The sequence below is a fragment of the Semicossyphus pulcher genome, unplaced genomic scaffold, assembly GCF_022749685.1.
Source record: "Semicossyphus pulcher isolate SPU_LCO1_2020_fin unplaced genomic scaffold, fSemPul1.0.p SCAF_5, whole genome shotgun sequence".
NCBI lineage: Eukaryota > Metazoa > Chordata > Actinopteri > Labriformes > Labridae > Semicossyphus > Semicossyphus pulcher.
The window spans coordinates 5,030,001-5,047,096 of record NW_027211726.1 but is presented as its reverse complement, the minus strand read 5'-3'; the positions used below and the strand labels follow the sequence as shown (position 1 = coordinate 5,047,096).

The window sequence follows — 17,096 nt, the reverse complement described above, 5'->3', positions numbered from 1 at the left end:
AAACAGTTTGAAGGCTGAGATTAGTATGAAACCAATGTAAGTGTCCACCTCTGGACCCTGACAGCAAAACAATAAAAGAATAAAAAGAAACTTTTATCAGATTTAATTAAACATTCATAATTTGTAAGTTAATCTTTCATCATGTACGCTTCTACATCTACGTGTAGACATACTGTGAACACACTCAGATTTATTCATGCCTCTGTAACACTGACGAGCAGTTTTACAGCCCTTAACAAACACTTGAAGGTAGTTTGTTGCTTGTGGTTAGACGGTGGAGTTTCTCTGTTTCCGACTGTATTGTGGATATTGTTTTGGATTTTAGGGGGAAAGGGTTAAAGGCAGTGTTTTCTCTTGGTATAATGTTTGTTTTGTCAAGTTTAATTCGTGTACAAGAGACAAAGTGAGCTGTGTGCTTCGGACAAGATACACGTGTTAGTTGAAGGTTTGAATTCTGGAGTTAAGAAAGAAACTAGAAGAGAGGATCAGAGGACAGAGGAGAAAAGATATTTGTTCATGTGAGAACTAAAATGACTTGTCTTCGCTTTGTGTTTCAGCCGACTTCAACGATCCCCTGATGACAACTCTGAGCTCTCTCAGAAACTGAATCCAGAAGCTGAATGAGAAACAGGCCGCCCTGCACACCGTGAGTTTCTTCATATTGGACATGGACTATTCGCACAGCTAACAAAGCTGAACCTTCAGCAGCAGCTCAGTGTAATTCAAATGTCATAAATGAACCTTCACAAGAACAAACTCAGAAAAACAAATGTATTAAAAAGTGTTGAACTAACTTCAAAAACATGACATTTAATAAATACTTGATTTCCAAATGTTCAGACTGAAATGACTGAATTATAAATATTGTGGGTTTTAATGACTGTACATATGTTGCTCTGTGAATTGATATTTCCAAACATTTATAAGATAATTTATGGTTCTATTTGACCTTTTTTTTTTTTATCTCTTCAGGTTTCTAAAGCCTTTTTGCACCCGCGCAATCAATCTAGCAGTGGTCTCTGTGTGTCCCTCCTGGTGATGAACTGGAGTCCACCTCTCGCACTCTCCAGTCCCCCGTGAGTCTCAGCCAGATGAGCCAGGAGGAAATGATGGATAGACTTTGTCTGTGTGTTATCACTGTGCTGAATCTTTATTCGTACATAAGACATGGACAATCAATCAGTCTGGTTACACACACACACACACACACACACACACTAGTTTGCTTGATTATTTCTATGAAACTGATCAAATGTAAAGATTTAGTTGTTTTTTTACCAGACTGGAGCAAAAAGTAATTTCCGTCTTCTGAATTAATCAGGATCATGTTCTTGGTTTTGTTTCATATCAAATCTCTTTTGATCTGTTTTGAAACACACAGAAACCGAACATTGATGCTTAAAATCTCTTCTTGTGTTAAAGTCAATTAATGCCGCTGACCTGCTGTTTCACACCTTTGGTTCTGTAAGTTTGCTTTTAATAAAAGTCCCTCATACTCCAAATGTCTCTCTTCCTGTTGTTCGACACACACGTATACACTAAACGCTGACACATCTATAGCTCACACATATATAGGCTCACACATCTATAACACATCTACAGCTACAATTTGGTGGAATAAACTTGTTTTTTCTGCCCTTTGTGCTTCACACCTTGTGACTTTTAGTTCATTTATATAAATGATGCATGGCTCAAAACATCTGAAACAATTGTTTGAAAAAAAGACTGAAATTGTGAAGTAACTTTTTTACAGTTTAATTACACTCGTCACACAGAAGGGGAGTAAAAGAATCTGTCATGAGTTTCTAGTTTAGTTCTGGTTTTGTCTTGTATTTTGGTGTTTAGTTATTATTTCTTGTGTTACCTTTTCACTTTGTCCCTTGTCATGAGTTTTCATCGTTTAGTTTTGTATTTAGTTTATTCTGTGTTCTTGTCAGTGTTTAGTCTTGTTAAGTATTTCACTTGTGTCTTTTTGATTAGATCACTTCCTGTTTTACTTTGTCACCTTGTCTCTCGTGTTGGTCCACTTCCTGCCTTTGTGTTTCCCGCTTGTTTGATTATGTGCCCTGCCCTAATTGTTTTCACCTGCCCCTTGATTGTCTCACCTGTGTCTGATTAGCCTCACCTCCTAAGTGTATTTAGTCTTTGTGCTCCCCTGCTACGTCGCCTGTTCATTGTCGTCCTTCCTCTGGAGTTTAATCTATGTCCATGACCTGCACTTGGTTCCTTGTGTTTCCTTCCCTGGATCTTCTTTGTGCTTCCCCTGACCCCTCGTGTCCCTTGGATTACCTGTTCCTGGTTTTGTTGTACGTTTTTTGCTCTGTCTTTTGATTTTCCTTTTTTGTCTTTTGTTGGATTTTAGATTTTGTTTTTGCATTTTTTGCCTTTTGTTTATCAAACTTATATCAAAGGCTGCATCTGGGTCCTCACCTTTTTGTTTAAATTGAAACCATGACAGAATCAATGTAGAAATCATTGTGATATCTGCTGTTCTGTGGGAATTGTCAATACTTACCCATGTGTGATATCATGTCTGTGTCATAGTCGGGGAAAGGGAAGAGGTCAGGTGAGCGTGGGGTCATCAGGGAGGTCAGAGTCAGTTTGGATCAGTGCTTTAAATGTCAGCTGTTTAGTCAACTCACGCGTTAGTCTGGTGTGTGTTTTATTGGTCCGGTCATGTGTGTGCAGTCAGGTTGTCAACTCTGGTTGGCAGTTGTTGCATTTCAAACCATAATAATGGAAAGGTGATGATCAATATAACAAACGTTAAACAACATCTTGTCCCTCTGATGCCACAGAGGCCTGGTTGTCTAAAAGGATGCCATGGAGGTTCCTTCGTTGTCCCTCGTTGGAGACCCAAGGTCTCTGTGAGATGTGTGATTCTCTGGAACTGTGTGTGTGTACAGTGTTAATTCAACCGTGCACCGGAGGCGGAGCGCGTCACACAGGCTGGACCAGGCTGGGGTCCGTCTGTGCGCATGGACAGTTGGATCAAGGCTGTGAAAATATGAGCAGATACATCTTTACCCATCTAAGTCCAGCATCCTCACAGCATTTAGCTTTAAAGGAACCATTTTCACGCTCTACCGCACCTGCACTCTGTGGCTGATAGGAGCAGGGATGTTTTAAATCAAACCACAGTTAGGCACATAAAAATGCCAAAATCAGTTTCTAAATAAAACTAAAATCACAACTAACACATTAAAAGATACTTAATAAATGTCATAAAAAATATACATTGTGGATGGAGATGGACGCAGATGGCCTGATGAATGACAGCAAGGCCATTACCACAGCTTATCTTACCAGGGATCCCCCACCGGGGAATCACCTCCATGAGCAGTGCTTTTGCCACTGCTGTTGAATCCTGTTTGCTGGAGGGGAAAACTGCTGAGGGGAGCAAAACAGCTTTAAGCAGCGATGAGACCAGTAAATGGTTAGAAACAGGTTCACCTGAGGATGTTAAAAATCCTCTGTGTCTCCAGAGGGCACCAAAGTGATGCACTACTCCAAATGCGTATCGAGAATCAGTGTAGATGTTAACAGATTTACCAGCAGCTTGTTTACAGGCTTCTGTGAGGGCGACAAGTTCAGCTGCTTGAGCCGAATAGTGTGAGGGTAATTTACCTGATATCACAACTTCATGTTGTATAACCACAGCAAACCCTCGATTCCTTCCTTTTAGCATGCTTTGTTATCTACAAACTATACAAAAGGTTTATCAGGGTCAGGTAAACCTAGAGTTGGAACATTTGTAAGTGCAGACTTTAAGTCAGTGAAAACCTGTTGGGCTTCAGGTGTCCATGTGATCTTATCATGGGCAGAGAGTTGTTGTCATGAATCAAAGATGAGAGAGGAGCTTGTTGTTCAGAGTAGTTAGGGATCCATTGTCAGCAATATGACGTCATGAAAAGGAAACTCACCATTTGTTTGTTCTTTAACGGTTTGGGGAGCTCCAGTGTAGCCTGAACGTGTTCGGGAGAGAGGGATTCACCCTCTGCTGTGATCACATGTCCCAGGTAGGTTACTTTAGTTAGAGAGACTTGCTTTGTGGCCGTTTTCTGCTAGAAACGTCAGCAGTGCGAGTGTGTCTTCTTGACAGGCTTCAGCTGAAGGGCTACACACCTTTAGATTGATTGTATTGAATGAGAGTGGAGCCTGATGGAAAAGTTTAGCAAATTTTAAGTCAGCTGTTGATGGAAGTGCGTGGGAGACTAAACTTAGACGCAACGTGTCCATGTATAAGTTTTACCTTTAAACGAGAACACGAGCCAGTACTGGCTATCGGGGTGTACTGGGACCGAAAAAAACGCGTTTGCGAGGTCGACAACCGAAAAAAGAGTAGCTTGTGGTTGTACTTGCAGCAAGATTGTGTGGATTTGGTACCTCGGGAACTCTTGGGTGAACTGCAGGATTTACTGCTTGCAGATCTTGTACAATTCTTCAAATTTTCTTTACAGGAAAAATAAGAATTCTGACTGGAAGATGTTTCACAAAGTATAATGATCCCTCTTTTAAAGGGACTCAAAAACTGGCGTAATGCCGTCAAGTGCTTCTTTTTTTGAGAGGATATTGTTTTAACAGGCCTGTAGTCTGATTTTGGATGAATGATTAAAGGTTCTGAATTTGACCTACATCATATTTATGTTTGGCCCAGAGACATTCTGGGACCGTCGACAGATAAGGTGGAATTTCCAGTGAAGCCATGGTTACATAGACATCAGTGAGCAAACCACGTGGTGAGTCCTCAACCAACCCGACAGTTCTGTGCACATGTACAGATGTTGTCAGTCTCGTACGATATACATCACCTTGCACGCTGTATTCTGTCTGAGGATCCTCTGTGGGAACAAAATCATGACAAGCAGCCTTCTGAGGAACCCAGTGTCCCCGATCTTGCCACTTCCCGTCGAGTGGTTTAGCCAGAGGTACATGTGGTATATTTGTCTGACAAAAACACGCTTTTGCAAAGTGGAGAGGGAAAACAGTAACCGCCGCCAAAGAAGAACTTGTCCAGTATATGCGAGTTAAACGTGACCATAACTTTTGCATAAGTCTGTACCATCTGTCTTAATACTGTTTATCAGGACCTTCATGAATGCATGAGGTGCGATGTAAATCAGTTGTAGGCATGTAGTCATCTGTACGTGGTGTGTGTGTGAGGCGTTGCCATACATAGGCATACAGCAGAGTGTATGTCAGGGGTCATCAACTAGATTTGTCCAAGGGCCAGATTTTTTCCAAGCAGACACTGTGGGGTCCAGACTTTCACAAACAAACTTGATCTATTCCACGCTGATTTGTTATCAGGGAGGCTGCTGCACTTCAACACGTCACAGAGAATATGAAGAAATTCATCTCACAGCTGAGGGAGAATTTCTCTGCCAGATTTGATGACTTTGCCATTTCCAGGGGTGTCATTGAATTTGTGCGTGACCCATTCACCATCCAGGCGGAGAATTCTCCGCTGATGTGAAGAAGGTGATGCCGTTGGACGAAGCGGTGATTCAAAGTGAACTCGTTGACATCCAGGTCTCCAGCAAAATGAAAGCTGCTCTCCGTGGTGATGAAGGCTTGAGCACTTTTTGGGTGGCTTGTCCCCAAGACTACGGCACACTGAAGGCGTTGGCTATGTATGTGCTCACCATGTTCGGGTCGACCTATACATGCGAAGCTGCGTCCTCAAAGATGAACACTATCAAGACCCATGAGAGGAACCGACTGTCAAACCAGTCTTTGGAGGACTGCTTGCGAATAAGCCTAACAGCTGTCAAGCCTGATGTTAGGAAGTTGGTGTCAGAGGGAAAATGTAATTTCTCCCATGAACCAAATGTGAGTATTTCAGCCTTTTATTTGAGGGATTCATTGTTCAATGACAAGCTACTTTGTTTTTTTGATGTTCCGTTCGACTGACTCTTGAAAGCAACATTTCAGTTAAATGTTTCATTTATTTTTATATCCTTTTTCTGTTGTCCCAGCCAGGAGTACGCCCATGTGGTGCACTCTGCTTCAATAACTTCACCACACTGAAATTTACGGAACAACATGTCTCATGCTCAGATGACCACTTTCTGCGCTGCCTCTCTCTCTCTCTCTCTCTCTCTCTCTCTCTCTCTCTCTCTCTCTCTCTCTCTCTCTCTCTCTCTCTCTCTCTCTCCCTCTCTCTCTCTGAGGGAGTGCTGTTCGTTACCCATCCATTATCTATACCGCTTATCCTGTTCAGGGTCGCGGGTGGGCTGGAGCCTATCCCAGCTGTCATTGGGCGAAAGGCGGGGTTACACCCTGGACTGGTCGCCAGTCAATCACAGGGCTGACAAATAGAGACAGACAACCTCTCACACTCACACCCACATTTGAGTCAATTTAGAGTTACCAATTAACCTAACGAGCATGTCTTTGGACTGTGAGAGGAAGCCGGAGACCCCGGAGAGAACCCACGCATGCACGGGGAGAACATGCAAACTCCGCACAGAAAGGCTAACTTTGTCCAAAAAGGGATTTGAACCAGTGACCTTACAGCTGTGAGGCGACAGCACTAACCACTGCATCACCATGCAGCCTGCAGTTTGTTATACAAACTAATATTAATGAATGTATCTGAATTGGGATAGCCTATATTCCAATGAAATCCCTGATGAGGACTTTGCAGGCTGTGGATATATTCCAGCCTCCTTAGCCGCTGAGCGCTGGCATCACAGTGCTGGCATCTCGTGCACTTTGGCATTGCTGAGAGGATCTGGTGCTGCTGACGCGTCCTCGTCGGTAATTTCTTTGCCAAAATGACCAATAATGGTTTGGATGGCTGGTTTAGCATATTGCTGAAGCACTGAGGGGACGCAGTTATCATGAATCAGTGATATTTTTTATTTGTTGAAAATATATTATTGTCATGTTTCATGACAGACTTCACATGACCGCGGGCTGCCAGTTGACAATCACTGCACTATGGATTGTTGTCTGTCGTTTATATTTGGATCAGAGCTGTTTTCAATCTCAGAACAAAAGCACAATAAGACTCTACTACATCCTCACGAACTCCATTTGATCTGCATCTGACCTCTGACCTCCCAGAAAGTTAAAACATTTGTGCTCATAGCATCACATTGACCTACAAAATATTATAGAAATTCTGAGCAGCAGGAGATTTAACACGACTTTCACATGTGAACAAAGATGATAAAATAGAATAAAGTCCCCTGTGTCTCCTAATACAATGCTTTTAGATGGGCTGAAACATACTGACTTTACTTTCACTTCCATTGATAACCTCAGTTTTACCGAGTTACACGTGATGTTGATGCTCAGGCTAAATTCCTATTGGCTGTTATGGAGGTTGATGGCTATGGAGGACTGAAACTGCCATAATCAAAAATAAATAAATAAATATCTCAAATAAGTAAATCAAATAATAAAGACAGAAATGTAGAAATAAAGCCTCAATTATCAAATGAAAAAAAAAAAAAAAAATTCAGAAATATAAAAATAAATAAATTAAATGTTTTTATTTATTTGACAAATTCTTTATTTTCGTATCAATCTATTCTTTCTGTTTACATTTCAATCTGTTTTTCTTTATTTTCCTATTTATTCATTTATTTCTGTATTTATTCATTTCTGTCTACATTTATTTCTGTATTTATTTTCTGTATGTAAATGAGTAGGCGTGTCTTGATTGTATCACTTAACAGCCATTGGTTGATCATATGAGAGCCCACAGATCGGTTGTATACGTCTAGCTCCCCACAGTTTCCGGAAATTACTTGAAGAAGCAATGCTAGCCTAGCTATATGCAACTAGCAATGGATGTAAAGCGGCTTTAGGGTGACATAGCTGAAAATGCTTCTCCAAACTTCATGCTATTTCGAGCTGAGGCACAGTTGGAAAATTTGATAGAGTTATCCGAAACCACTGACGGAGAGAGACGTTATGTTGGTTATATCCGGCTGAGAACAATAATCCACACTGCAGTCTAATTTCTGGTTATGGCTCATACTTACGTTGTTCTAGATCGTCCAGGCGATCGGCTGCCTCTTGCAGGAGCTATGAAACAGAGCGTCTGGCAACTATCTGATCAGATGCTAGATCTAGAGGGAGAAGTATAGTCTTACATGATTGGTGTGTTTGATTCATGAGCTAGGCTCGACTACTGACTACACTTGACAGTGAACATAAACATTACATGACGTTATCCTCATGCACTGGTTGAAGCGCTTACCATGTAACTGAAATATTAATTCAGCTCCAACACTGTAACTGTCAATATCCTAGTTTTAACCATTATCAAGTTTACAAGGACAGCTTGCTACCTAACATAGCGTTAGCTTGCTAGGCTGTTGTCAATATTACCTTGATAATGTTGCCAAATTTCCTCAGTTGTGGCGTTTTTCTACACAGCCCTCACCAACTACTGACAGTACCACCATATTTGCAGCTCTGGGCACAGACCTCGTCACATCCACGCAGTACTGTAGTGTGTGGGTTTGATTGCTAATACCTGGATAGCCAAGACACGCCTACTCATTTACATATGGATGAAGAAATACACAAATAAATGTAGACAGAAATGAATAAATACAGAAATAAATAAATAGGGAAATAAAGAAAAACAGATATAAATGTAAACAGAAAAGAATAAATTGGGAAATATTAAATGTGAAAATAAATGAATATAAAAGTAAGGAATTTGTCAAATAAATAAAAACATTAAATTAATTAATTTTATATTATTTATATTATATTAAATTTATATTTCTGAATATATTTATTTATTTTTAAATGAATATGAACATTTATTTGATAATTTATTTATATTTATTTCTGCATTTCTGTATTTATTATTTGATTTACTTATTTATTTGAGATATTTATTTATTTATTAAGGCAAGTAATTTATGGCAGTTTCAATCCTCCATAGTAGTCAGTGCTCCATTTGCTCTCACTTCATTTCACCCTCAGAGCTCGAGCTAGCAGCACGTTTTGTCTTAAGCTCTACAAAGAAACGTATTAGTTTTAAGTTCATCAATGGTGAAGAAGTCACAGGTCCCAATGAAGACTGTGATGCTCCTGACTCTCCTGGGAACAGTCCTACATGACACGGCGGCAGGTGAGGAAAGAATCACTGTAACCCTTTTTTGAGTTGCACAGTATTATACATTATTATGAAGAGTATTATCCTGTAGAAGGGGTACACTGCACAGTACTGTGAGTTGCAGTGCATTGTGGGTAAATATCTTCGGACTGCGTGGGTATTACAGTTGTTTGAGTGTACTGTAAATCCACTTACAGTAACTGTTCTGCCCGCGAAAAACGGACCAATTACGTGAAAGCTTGGTTTTAAAGTTTTTTGGAGGGAACACAGCACTTCTTGGGAAGGCAAAGCATTGACCGAAAAACATGTAAGTAAGAAATGTTATTCCATATTACGTTTTATATGATTTAGTTCAGTTGAGTGTTTTAAACAATTCAGCCAGGTCATCTTTCAACAAGACTGCCAACCTCACATCTATAACATTAACTGCTAGCTAACTTATCTAATGTTGTTAGTCCAACTGAGATTCTAGCCATCTGTAAACTTAATCGCATTTTATTCAATTTAAAACACAAATTTTTATTCAATTTTTATCTGACTCTATTCTAATTCAATAAAAACGGTTTCATCAAGATTTGTATTTATCGTAAGGAGTTAAATGATTTGAGATTCAGCTACAGCTTTTCCGGTGTGCTTCTTGATGCATATCTGCCCTGGTTCTAGCCATCTGTCAATTTAAGCAAATTTTCTCAAATATAAAACCCCGGTTTTGACAACATTTTCATTTGACTCTATTTTAATCCTATAAGAGTGTCAAAGATCAAGATTTGTATTTATAGCAAAACAAATTCGATGGTTGGAGATTGAGATACGCCAAACCGGAAGCTGTGCACGGTATGCTCTGTTAGCTAGTTAGTAAGCCTATTAGGAGACAACAGAAGGAGTTGGATATTAACGACGTATTGTCGTCTTATATAGATGCATTTTTGATGTGGATCTCATTTTTGTAAACGTTTTTAAGTCGTCTGTTTTTTTTCGCTTTCAGATTTTACAGCTGCGGTGAAAGACGGACAACGCCGGCCCGGGTTCAGCCTAAAACGACGAGTTTGGTGAGTAACGTTAGACGCCCGACGGATAAAGTGAAGTTTGCTGTGTGCGCAATTGATATTTGTTGTTTTTACATGATTTAAGATATTTAACTGGCAAGTGGCCAGGTGTTTTTAGCAAGTCAGGCGAAGCTAACGTGTGTTTACCGAACGTTACTAGCGTGCTGCGTTAGTTGGTGGTTATCGTTCCACGAGTCAATTCATCACAATGGTGTTGCTATACAAGTGCAAGCAGTGTGTTTTCTACACGGGGACGCTTTCAAAATTGTATCATCACGTGAAGGAGCATAGAAACCTTGTGGTTTGGCTGGGTGCCCATGCAAATGTACTACCTTCTCTGCACTTAAATCACATATGCACCGAAAACACACAAGGGACTCAACACCTGTCAACAGACCCGTGCAAAGCGATGTGAGGACTTGCCTGGTAGAGAGGTGCACAATGACAACACAGAATATATCCAGCCTCTGTGGCCATCTTAAATGGCATATTAGAGACGGACAAAACATTATATGCCCATTTCCTAATTGTAAAGAATTCTTCCATGTGAAGGCATCTTTCTCATCCCACCTAAGTAGAAAACACAAATACTCATTTGATTTCCTGTCAGTCCTGACATTGATGTTTCCAGTCATAGGCCGCAGGATGACGTGAGCATTGAAGGCTGTGATAATGTTGAAGTTCATGATTGTGTCTTTCCTGATAACATAGATCAGGATAAATTCCTCATCAACTTGGCACTGTTTTACTTGAGGATGCAAGCTAAATGCTCTTACCAGCCAGTACTATCCAGATTATAATTGAGGAGTTCCAAGAAGTGTAACGGAGTGACGCATGTGATGTCCAAACTTCATGAGGAATTAACAAAGTTAAAAATGCCTGAAAATGACCTTTCTGAAGTCATAAGTGGACAAACAAAGATAATCTGATGAAGATGTTTAATGAGGGAGTGTTTAGGTCTGATAAAACACGCAAGACGTGTTAATACGAAATTCAACCACGTCGAGCTTACACAAGTTTAGCTTACACAGTAGCAAACTACTGGGTGTTTACATGTCCCTCTCTGAAATTGCTCCTCATAATCGATCCTCTATTGACCCCATATAACTCATTTCACTCTGCAGGGAGGAAGATTTTAGTTTTTTGGGCAGGATACACAGGGCCTGGCAACACTGTCAAAATATATCACACTATTTTTTAAATATTTAATTTGATGTAAAACAATGTTTGACTGTTTTTGATTTTTCCAATATAAATTACAGTAGTGTGACATATTTTTGATATTGTTTTATTTAGTATTATGAGCAAGGTACAGATGGTCTTTTGTCATTCAATTTAAAATTGAAATACTGATTCAATCTTCAAACTTAAAACTGTAATAAAATACATATACATGTAACATATTTATGTAACAATATTCCTATATATATATACTGTACAGCTTGCAGTAATTGGTTGGGTGTCCCCTACTTGGGGACCTGTGTGTATGGTACCAACCAACCATCAACTAATATTGGTATAAGTAAACATTGCTTTCTGTCTTCTTTTCCTACCTTTCTGTATTCATTAAGGTCACAACAACCCCGGTCGATGCAGAAGCCAGGCTCTAACTCCCAAGCAGCCCTGGGCTGGTGGCTCTTGGTAAGACTATCAGTAGGTTTGGGCGGTATCACAGTATACCAGGGTATTTACAAGTCCTACTGGTTTTAAAACTCTTACACCGGAACAAGATTAATTCAAACATTACAAATGCAGCCAAATCAGGATCTTTCTAGTGATGATTCCAGTTGTTACATTTTCAGAGTCACTCCTACAACAAGTGTGCCTAAATACATGCAATTTTTATGTTTTGCAGGAGATTCAATTCTGCATGCAAAGAAGCTGATGCTGACGATGGAAAGGGAAAGTCCTTATCCAGCAAACTGACCTACCTGACCTCTCTGCTGCACTGGCTGTCCTGTTCAGCTGCTACTATGTCTCCAGCATAGAACAGCAGCAAGAGGCAGCCACGACTTTGGAGTTCATCCAGAGGTAGGCACATCATGTGGTCATTTATTAGTTTACACCCCAAATGACCATAGCAGAAGCGTTGTCAGACTTTAAAGGGATACTCCACTATTTTGTAACGCCAGGATAATGTCAAGCCTGTTAACAGAAGGTTGAGGATGTTTTCCTTCGACCACTATCCAAGACCCCTCAGGATATTCTAGGTTTTCATTCCACCATGTACTTTTTCTGAAAAACTGGAAGCAGACTTCTATTGTTATGAACTACTTACAATTATTTACATTTTGCACAAAAGGTTTTATTTACCAGTTGTGTGTATTGTTTGTTGTGTGCTATTAGTGTAAGCCTTTCCTCTGGAGTTGGCAAGCCATTCTACTCCATGACAGAGTGATCTGATGATGGGGGATCGCCTCAGCATGCAAATCAGGATCATTACTTTTTATGATCGATTGGTGGATGACTATCCATTTTTAAAAAAGAGGCTTTTAAACTGCAGCTACTCACTGCGCCACCACAACCTAGCTACCACCTAGCAACCATCTTGGGCATCTAATCAGCCACCTATCAATGATAACAGCAAAGAAAATAGAATATTACTATACAGACTATTTAAACAGACTATTTCTTGTATTTACAGGTTTATTGTGAGGATAAACCAGGACAACAGCAAATGCACCTCAAGGGTCCAGGTCAGCCGAAGGAGTGGCAAGACGGTCCAGCGAAAGGTCACAGCCCTGAATCCCCGTGTTGCATCCTTTCTGAAGGACCTTTTAGACTCTGTTTGGCTTAGAGGGCTCCTGAATGCAGATTAAAGTGCAATTTCCCCCCCAAACTGTTCCTGTGGTCATGTTCCTAACTCTACTACTGACAATAAGATACTCTTGATGATGGTTTAATTTGACAACAGCATTTTGTATCCCTATTCACAATATACAGTGTGAAATCTGAGTCCTCTACCAAGATGGTTGTTTTCATCATTCATCAAAAACAAGACAAAATACTGACTCAGTTGATGTATCCAAAGCAAGATCATATTTACACTTACTTTTTATTTCCACGCCTTAATTACAGCTTGTGATAGAGTACCTCTCTTTGTGTGTAGCTGATCCTGAAGTCCGATCTACATGCATTCAGAGAGCAGACGACAGAGCAAGATTTTTCAGTCAGAATCAGAATCTGGGTTTATTGCCAAGTAGGTTTACACATACAAGGAACTTGTTTTGGTGATTTTGGTGCAGAACAATTAACACAGAACTAGAATAAAACTAAGTAAAAGACTTAAATAGAATAAGATAAAAAAATTGGAATAAGAATAAAAAGATAAAAAGCAATACGTATAATACAAATAGCAAATATAACAGGTGTGATTAAAAACTGTACAGGTGTGCAAATGATGAAAACTCACAGAAACCTGTTCGAACAAAAACGTTTAAATCAGGACTAAGAGACGCTCAGTTTATGGTGGAGGGAATGTTAGAATTTAATAAATAATATTAGTTATTTAAAAACAAAATTCTGCAAATAGAAAATGTGTAGAATCACTACATGTGAAATATAAATATGTTGATTAAAGATATAGAGGTGTGTCCATTCACATTTTTCTGAGATTCTCATAATTAACAGAAAATTTCAGTCGTACACATAATATTTTTATGAAAGACTAACAGAGTTAAATATATAATACTTTAATTTGAACAAATACATTTACATTAAAGCGAGTTACACAAGAGTCCATTTTCTTTTTTATTGATCGAATTCAGTAAAAACATTTATAGCCATAAATTTGACATCGACAAACCTCCTGATATTAAGATAAAGATATATAACTAATCGTTCTTTGGATATAAAAAAACAATAACAAAAGAAAAGAGTAAAACCTTCTTCTAAACCAAAGATTAGAAAAACCTGAAGAAATTGAAGTTATCATTGCTCACTACTGATGGTATAAAATATCAGATCACCCAAAATATCAAATAGAAAATAACATTTAATTTATTGAATATGTAAATCAGATTGAATCACGTGTACATTTTGTTCAGAGGTTTGAGATTTCAGATTTCACACTAATAAGATAACGAGTGTAAACTGCTAAAGAAGTTTCCTGAAGATTGAATGAAGACACAAACTGGAAATCAAAGTGGAGTTTCACTTCACACTAAGATATCCAGCACTAGATAAAAAGATGATTTATGACAGACTGTTTGATGTCAGTGAAAGTCAGGTACACGACTGCATGAGCTGAATTTATGACTTGTTAAATATTTCCTTTCAGAATAAAAACATTTTGAAGACACATTCATCAGAAATATTAGAATAAAAAGTTCAAGAGAAACTTTGTTTTTAAATCTACACAAACATTGTTTTAGTGTTTATTGACCACAAAGAGATGATGAGCTTGTGTTGAATGTGCTGTAGTTCTTTTTGATTCTGTGTGCTGGATCATTAAATTGTTCAGTGATTCATTAAAGTGTCAAATGAAACCTGAAATGATCACATGAACTTTTTCTTACAGTGCCTCACTCTCTGAAGTATTTCTTCACTGGGTCTTCTGGAGTCCCAAACTTCCCACAGTTTGTAGCTGTTGGGTATGTTGATGACATTCAGATAGATCACTATGACAGTGACACCAAGAGAGCAGAACCCAAACAGGACTGGATGAGCAGAGGCACAGCAGAGATAGCCGACTACTGGCAGAGGGAGACTGAGTACCGTCAGGGTCAACAGCAGGCCTCCAAAGTCAACATAGAAACTGCAAAGCAGCGCTTCAACCAAACTGGAGGTTTGTTCATGTTTAACTTTCTACTGATGAAATGTTGTTTATATTTTCATCCTGTATTTTAGACAGATGTGACCACACACACACACACACACACACACACACACACTCTCGCCCTCTCTCTCTCACACACAGTCAGACTCACAGAAACATCACTGACACTCAGACTGCTGGATGCTGCTAAACTGCCCTGATGCAGCGTTTCTGTCCATCCCATAATAACCTTCAGAGATTATTAACCCTTTATCTCCACTAGATTAGACCAGAATAACTCGACTGGGCTGCCCACAGTCAGTCGGTCCATATGAACTCTCCTGTAGAAAACCTGTTGATCACAACAGCTCTACAACACACAGCTGATAGAGGAACGTCAGCGCCTGGTTTCTAAAACTAAGGTGCAGGACTGTAAATGGGACACAGGCTGCTTGTGCTGGGTCCGCACATGAGAGGAGGAGCAGCGTGTGTTAATGAACGTGGCTGACAGGACAACATGATGAATGTGTGATTGTGATCAGAGGTTTAAAAAGTGTAACAGCTCGACTCTGCTGCACTGACCACACTGTGTCCATGATATATAAAGAGCAGAAACACAGATCAGACTGAGACTCTCCTTCAGTGGAAGCTTCTAGAACAGCAGGATGTGAACTGTGTTAGGATGTCACTCTGTTTTCCCTCTCTCTCTCTCTCTCTCTCTCTCTCTCTCTCTCTCTCTCTCTCTCTCAGGTGTCCACATTAACCAGAAGACGTACGGCTGTGAGTGGGACGATGAGACTCAAGACGTTTATGGTTTCAGGCAGGAGAGTTATGATGGAGAAGACTTCATAGCATTAGACCTGAAGACGCTGACATGGATCGCTCCAATACCACAGGCTGTCATCACCAAACACAAGTGGGATAGTAAAACAGCTGAAATAGCACAGGAAAAGAACTACCTCACCCAGATTTGCCCTGAGTGGCTGAAGAAGTATGTGGACTATGGGAGGAGCTCTCTGCTGAGAACAGGTAGAATCACATGACCTGATGTGTTTTTATTAGCACAACGTTCATACACCTCTTCTCTTCCTGACATGACAATAAATGTTACACACATTTCTCTTTCTCTCCTGCTCTCTCTTCATCTTTCTGCTTCTCTCTCTCTCTTCCTACTTTATATATCTGTTCCTCTCTGCTGCATATCTGTACATCTACATTTCTCTCTCTGTCTCTCTACTTTTTATTCTCACTCTTTTGTCTCCTTGTGTCTTTTTCCTCCCTCTGCCCTCCCATATTTATATCATTTACAGTCCAGTGAGCTTAATTTTCTTTGCATAGGTACTATAAATATAATCTTGATGTTAGTAAGGCATTTAAATACATGACAGTTAACAGGAACTATGATAGTAATCAACAGTAAATGATAATTAAGAAACTATAATCTGTCTTTCTCTCTCTCTCCAGACCTCCCCTCAGTGTCTCTCCTCCAGAAGACTTCCTCCTCTCCAGTCAGCTGCCACGCTACAGGTTTCTACCCTAACAGCGCCGTGATGTTCTGGAGGAAAGATGGAGTGGAGCTTCATGACGACGTGGACCACGGAGAGATCCTCCCCAACCACGACGGATCCTTCCAGATGAGTGTCGAGCTGAAGCTTCCATCAGAGTCCTCTGCAGACTGGGGGAAGTACGAATGTGTGTTTCAGCTCTCTGGTGTGAAGGAGGACATCGTCACCAAGCTGGACAAAGTCGCGATCAGGACCAACGAAGGTAAGACTGGAGTCAGAGGGGATGAGAGTGGGAAGTTCACTGTAACAGTCCTGTGTTGGAAGGGAAGTTTTGTTTCCTTATATTGTTTTTCACTCACTTTCATCAAGTTTTTTATACATTTAATAAACAGTTTGAAGGCTGAGATTAGTATGAAACCAATGTAAGTGTCCACCTCTGGACCCTGACAGCAAAACAATAAAAGAATAAAAAGAAACTTTTATCAGATTTAAATGATTTGTTTCAAAGGATTATAGATGACTGCAGCTGTTTGTGCTGTCTGTCCGCTCTTTACTGACCTTTGATCAACACAGACAAATGTCAATAATGAAACACAAAAAAGTGTTTTTGTTCAGTTTATATTTTTGATAAAGACTTCTTTTTATTTACCTCCAATAGAAGACATTTTTTAGAAAGTTGTCTGAAGATTATTGTAAAAAGA

At 39.7% G+C, this 17,096-nt stretch overlaps 2 long non-coding RNA genes and 1 pseudogene across 2 annotated transcripts; all 3 read left to right on the top strand.

The window, feature by feature from the left end:
- LOC138609246 (uncharacterized) lies at positions 1 to 1,502 on the top strand. Its single transcript, XR_011309468.1, has 2 exons — positions 1 to 646; positions 973 to 1,502. It is a non-coding gene; the product is annotated as an uncharacterized lncRNA (long non-coding RNA).
- Positions 1,503 to 7,297: 5,795 nt separating this feature from the next.
- The window catches only part of LOC138608413 (class I histocompatibility antigen, F10 alpha chain-like), an 11,016-nt pseudogene continuing 1,217 nt past the window's right edge, over positions 7,298 to 17,096 (top strand).
- Positions 11,715 to 12,880, top strand: LOC138608415 (uncharacterized). Its single transcript, XR_011309440.1, has 3 exons — positions 11,715 to 11,775; positions 11,990 to 12,165; positions 12,779 to 12,880. It is a non-coding gene; the product is annotated as an uncharacterized lncRNA (long non-coding RNA).